Here is a 6000-nt window from a genome sequence, read left to right as displayed (position 1 = left end):
TCCTTAGCCGCCCCTGCAGCAACTACATCTGCGCTGCAGAACTCCAGACCGTCACTAGAAGGCAATAAAGAGACCCCCAACTTGCTAATAACACTTCGTCGCCCCCTAGTGGCCGCTTCCATGCTGGCTGGTAACCTAGAGTACGGTATATTAAATTAAGCCGGTTTTCTGCGATCCCGACAGACAGAGCCAGAAACCAGACCCCGAGGCGGGGCTGCGGACCGACGAGCGCTGAACCACCAACACGCGAGGCTAAAAGGTGGCTGGCTGAGGGCGGGGGGTCAGTGTGCGGCGCTGTTCACTTCCCCCGCCAGCCGCTATGGGCGGTCCAGATCTAGAGCTGGGCGGAGAATCGCCGCGGTAAATAGACAGCTCCGCGCTCGGGGAAAGCGGCTGGAGAGTCGCGTTCCCTGCTGCAGAGAAGCCGGGCAATCCGCGGGGGGTTGCAGGTTCGTATCCGACGGAGGAGGGTCGGCGGGCCATGCCTGGTGCAGAGAAGCTCCCCGCCGGGTGGAAGCGGGCGGGCGGGCGGGCGGGCAGGGGCTGAGCACCGACCGGCTGCCTCTGGGCGCGTGCGGAGCGCCCCTCCGTCGGACGCGCGGTTGCAGCGTGGGAGCGAGTTTCGGGAGTTGGGTGTTGTTCCCATTTGCGAGCGGGCGGCTTTCAAGCTGGAATGAACCCGCGGCGTCTCATAGCAGAGGACGCAGCCCGGAGTGAAAGACTAAAGTCCCGACCAAGCTGCTTTCTCGCCCGCACCAGTGACTTCGCTCCCCCGAATCCAGCTAAGCGGCCCTTCCTTTAGCTTTAAAACCTTTCTCCTCCCGCCGCCCGCCAGGCGCTCTCTGGAGGTGGAAAGTTACACCGCCCGTGGTCTAGAGGTTAAGGCACTGGGGTAGAAACCAGGAGGCGGTGAGTTCTAGTCCCACCTTAGGCGGGAAAGCTGGCTGGGTGCCCTTGGGCCAGTCCCTCTCTCTCAGCCCAACTAACCTCACAGGGTTGTTGTGGGGAAAAGAGGAGGAGGAAGGAGTATTAGCTATGTTCACCGCCTTGAGTTATTTATAAAAATAATAAAGGTGGGATAGAAAATCAATCAATCAGTCCTCGGCTGCCAAGGGTGGAAGGCGATGTTTGTGACCTTCAAACACTTTGGGGGAACCCCAGAATGCGCAAGGCTGCTGGGGAGGAACAGTGGTGTTTTTGCCGTGTTCTTTTACATGTTGAATAGTGTTCTTCCACCAGATCATAATTTGCAAGGCCGTCTTTCCCAGTTTAGGGTGTTGTGACTCCCCCCCCCCCCAGTCCATAAATCAGTTTGCACCATGATGGGAGAAAGAATACCATTCCTAATTTGGGGAAAAGATGTTGCTATGATCTCAGTGCCCCTGTGCACAAGATGCAAGGTGCTGATGGGGTCTCTCGGGGAAGACCTCTGGCTGGCTTGGCTTTCTGGCTTGAGCTCTCACTGTTTTCTTCCGAAGGAGGGCAGCTATTTATCAAATAAAGTTTGGGCTGTGCTGTTTCTCTGCAAGTGGCCACATCTGGGGGACTCTTGTCTGGACTTACACACAAAGCAAGTTTGGACCAGATTAGTATTGAATGGGGGACCACCAGGAAACCCCAGAAATGTGGGCTAGGTTGGGATGTCAGAAAAGCATCCAGGAGGAAGACAGTGGCAAACTGTGTCTTTATACAGAAAACAGCTTGAATGGATCCAGATTCTTGGAGAGGGCTATCATCTCCTGTCCCCCGCCCCGCTCCCCATGCCTGTCTTCTTTTCTCAAGACTAAACATGCCAAACCTTGAGTCCCTCTTCATAGGTGATTTCTCACTGGCATCTTCCCAGCATCACCCAGCCATCCCCGCAGTGATATAAAGCCTCTCCACATTACTGTTATTTTGGTACAGTCGTGGTTGGATGACTCTGGAAGATGCTATTAAAGATGCTGTGGATCTGCCCCAGTTGTACTTGATCTTTGCACTTGCACTTGCTCCAGCTGGTCTTGCTCATTCTTAGAGTTGGGTGTGCCCACCCCTTGGGATAGCATGGGAAATGTGGTCTGGCCAGCACAGAATAAAACGGCACTGTGATTTCCCATGATTTATAACCTTACTTACTTACTTACTGCACTCTAAAAGGGTCATTGGCCATTTTAATTTTATTTTTTTTGCAAACAGCCACATTGCTGGCTGGTGCTTACAGTTGATTCCTAGCCTCAGATCTTTTTCATCTCTACTATTACCAAACTATTGTTCTCAATCCTGAATGGGTGTCTGCTCGCCATGTTAACGCTCATGATTTAGTTCGCCGTTTCCACCTTGCTTATCCTTTGAAGCCTGCTACTTAGTGTTTTCTTTCTTTTGGGGGGGCAATATGTCATGTTCACTGATTCAATGTAGTTTATACATCGTAATGTTTCACATGCCATGGCGCTGACGTGTGTTTCTGTTTGGGAGGGAGCTGCTGTGATACCTTGTACCGAGCTCTGTATCTGTGTTCATTACAATGGAATGTGTTTGGGTTATGTGCTCTGCTCAAGGACTTTTCCCGCAGACCATCAGAAGCTGTTAGGAGCACCTGGGATTGTGAACTTGGGAAGATTCTACGGGGGAGGGATCTCATTTGCACCGAGTGTTTTTAGGTTGCATTTGTCGCGCTTTTATCATTCTCAGCTTTCTTTGTGATCCTGCACACTATTCTTTAATAAATCAGATATCTTTGAATTCCTGCTCATGAGTCTGATAGTGTTTTAGACTAGGCAACCATTACACCTTGATGCGTCCATTGGATTCCTTGGAGAAGGAGTTTTGTTTCTCTTTATTCGGTGCCATTCAGTAATTTTCAGCTCCTCCTCTGACATCGCAGGATCATTCAGAAAGTGATGTCTGCCTTCTAGAGCAGTAACTACCCCTCTCTGGATTCATCGGCTATTGCAGTGTTTCTATTATCTACCGGGTGCTATTATCATTCAAAGTCCACCAGGGAGTGGGGATGTCCAAAACGTCAGCATGGCAGCCATGACTGTGCAATGGATGCTCTGCTGTACTTAAAAAAAGGGTGAAGTGTCAATTGTGTGGGTTGCAGCTGCCATCTTGACTTTTTGGACACCACCCTCCCCTTTGCAGATGTCCCTGTTGCTGATAGAGTGCCTAGGATGCTTTGTCAGATCCTCTGCTGAACTCAAAATGAGTTATATCCAGCAGTGTTTCCTAAACAAGGCCCCAGCTGGTACCTACACTAATAAATGAATAAATACAGGTAGTCCTTTGCTTAACAACCATTCATTTAGTGATGGTTCAGACTTATGACAGTGCTGGAAAAACTGACTTACGACCGGTCCTCACACTTACGACTGTTGCAGTGTCCCTGTGGTCACATGATCACAATTTAGGCACTTAGCAACCTATTCGCATTTATGACCATTGCAGTGTCCTGTAGTCACGTGATCGCTATTTTTGACCTTCCTGGCTGGTTTCTGGCAAACAAAATCAATGCAGAACTGTGTGACTCGCTTAACAACCACGTGGTTTGCTTAATGCCCATGGTGATTTGTTTAATGACCACCACAAAAAAGGTTGTAAAATCGGGCCAGATTTGCTTAATGACCGCTTTGCTTAGCGACCAAAATTCCAGTCCCAATTGTGGTCGTTATGCAAGGGCTACGTGTACAGCGTTAGTTTGGACATGTTCTGAGAACATTCCTGCTGTTACATTTGGAGGTATGCCTTCAGGTATGTATTCCTGCAAGATCTGTTGATTAGCTCTATGTTGGGCAAGCTTCCTGTTTTGCTGCCTTAAGTAACTTCAACGTACTGGGCTATTTCCGCCTGCCCGGTGTGGTGATCTCCATCGGAGGGCTGGAGATATTTGTACTCTTGCTGGTCCGCCCATGCCTGTGAATGCACAAAGCCAAAGTTTGCCCAAGTAATCATGGTTACCTGGGATTACATTACCTGGCTTCAAAACTACATTGCAAACTCAGCCCGATGGGAGAGTCACAGTTCTCCTGGCTGTGCTTTGATTATACAGACCTGCAAATACAGGCTGCCTGTAGTGGCTCCTTTAAAGAAATCGACAGCTTTGGCTGCGTACGTCCAGCGATGGAATGACCAGCCACGGGCTCCCTGTTGCATGACCCTAATGATGAGAACTAGAGCTCCACGTTCCTGTAATAGTTAAAGAGCATACGTGTAATAAGTGACTGACCTTTCCTCCGGAGCACCAAGGAACAGAGCCAACATCAGGTGATGCTGCAGAGAGCTGACTGGTTTCTGTTCAGGCTGTGCAAATCAGGGAAAAGGTGCTCAAATGTGCAGGAGCAGGCAGAAGGTCCTGGCTGCAAATCTCCCAAAGCCGTCCTGTCTTTCCCCGCAGGCAACTCTGCAACCCCCCACCCTTACTTAGCACTGGTCTCCCCTGCACTGATTGCTTGTTTGATTAGGTACCCTCAAGTTGTTGTAAACTCTTAGAGACCCCCATAGATGAATTTTCTCCGCGAGGATCTGTCCCTAACCTGGTCTTTCACTGTCACTGAGTCCCTCCCCCTTGCTGCTGGCCGTCCTCTTCTTCTCTTTCCTTCCACCTTTTGCAACATTAGAGCCTTTTCCAGGAATTTTCTATCCATGTGGATTTCTTGGTAAAAAACTACAGCAGGAGTGGTTTACCATTGCCTTCTCCTGCACAGTATGAATGGATGCCTTTGCTCTTGTTGCTGAAGTGATAATCCACCTCCAGTATCTTCCTAAACGGCTGCTGCACAATCTAGGTGCCTGCTTGCTTTAGGTGGGCGGCTAGGATGACCTTCACTCCTTGGGTGACCCTGCTGGGAATATATATTCTTGCCATACCTGCCTGACATTCTTTGCTCAGGAGTGTCCTTCCTCCCCACTGCCTCCCCATGATGAGGCAGCACACTAGGACTAATGTGAAAGAGTTGCTTGAAAGAGTTGAATCTTCAAAGCTTTCTTTAAAAGCCAGTATGGATGATGGCCTTCAGGGCAAGCGGGGAGGTTGCGGAGCCCATCTGCAGGAAGAGGGGCCTCCTGGGATGGTCTTCGGAATAAAAACCTTACAGGAAGAGCCACTGCTTCCTTTTAGTTGTGCATTCCCAAACAGCTGCATTTCTTAACGCCTTCAACTTCACGCTTGTTAAATGGCATGATTTAGAGCGAATTCCTGAATGTGTGTATCAAGGCGAGGTGAAGGGTTAACCCTGTTTGAAAGTTTAGTGAATCAGGGCAGAGTTTTCGAATCCCTGTTTACGGGCATTGTCACAACTTGCTGGTTTTGGAATCTTTCTCAAAATGTTATATTAAGACGCCCTGGACTGTCCTGATTATTAACTACTTTGATACTGTTCATTCTGAAGGGCTAACATGATCACTTCATGTTGGAACTGACTGACTGAGCTGGAATGAGTTGCTGTCTAATTTCAGTAACAGCTTTGCCTTCTGAAGAAGAGAAAAAAGTGAAATTTGAAAGGGAAAATGTTCTGTGTATGCTTGGGGATACTTACCTGTTTGAGGGACTACCGACAGGTGAAACCTACTGATTCTTTGGGTTAACAAGACATCACGTCTGTGTGCACACAGCTTGCTGCTTCCAAACAGATAAACAACATTATGGCATAATGTGATGATCAAGTTCCCACAATATACCAGGGTGGATTCCCCTCACACTCTGGATCACAAACTGACCCCCATTTTAACCTGATGTGCAGTGTGAACCTAAGCTTGGATACCTGAGGAAGAGTGGGCCTCTTTTTAAATGTTGAAACATGCTCATATGAGTTCTCAGTAAAAATCTGACAATAGTTTTATTTCTCTTTATTGACCCAGTAGACGCTCTCTGCTGGATATTTGAAAGGCAGCCAACACTTGTGTCCAGTTTAGGCCCTGTGAACTTCATTTTTTGGATGGTGGTCCTGGCAGTTTTCCCCTAGAGCAGTGTTTTTCAACCATGGCAACTTTAAGGCGTGTGGACTTCAACTCCCAGAATTCCCT

General features: G+C 48.7%; 1 protein-coding gene across 1 annotated transcript in view; it reads left to right on the top strand.

Annotated features, from left to right (window-relative positions):
* The first annotated feature begins 401 nt into the window (after positions 1-401).
* The window catches only part of HSD3B7 (hydroxy-delta-5-steroid dehydrogenase, 3 beta- and steroid delta-isomerase 7), a 49883-nt gene continuing 44284 nt past the window's right edge, over positions 402-6000 (top strand). The window contains exon 1 of the mRNA XM_063301428.1: positions 402-449. The gene's annotated coding sequence lies outside the window, so the exon portion shown is untranslated. The remainder of the gene's footprint in view (positions 450-6000) is intronic.

The sequence above is a fragment of the Candoia aspera genome, chromosome 4 (assembly GCF_035149785.1).
Source record: "Candoia aspera isolate rCanAsp1 chromosome 4, rCanAsp1.hap2, whole genome shotgun sequence".
Lineage (NCBI taxonomy): Eukaryota > Metazoa > Chordata > Lepidosauria > Squamata > Boidae > Candoia > Candoia aspera.
The sequence above is the reverse complement of the archived record's forward strand: the minus strand, read 5'-3'. Positions and strand labels throughout refer to the sequence as shown.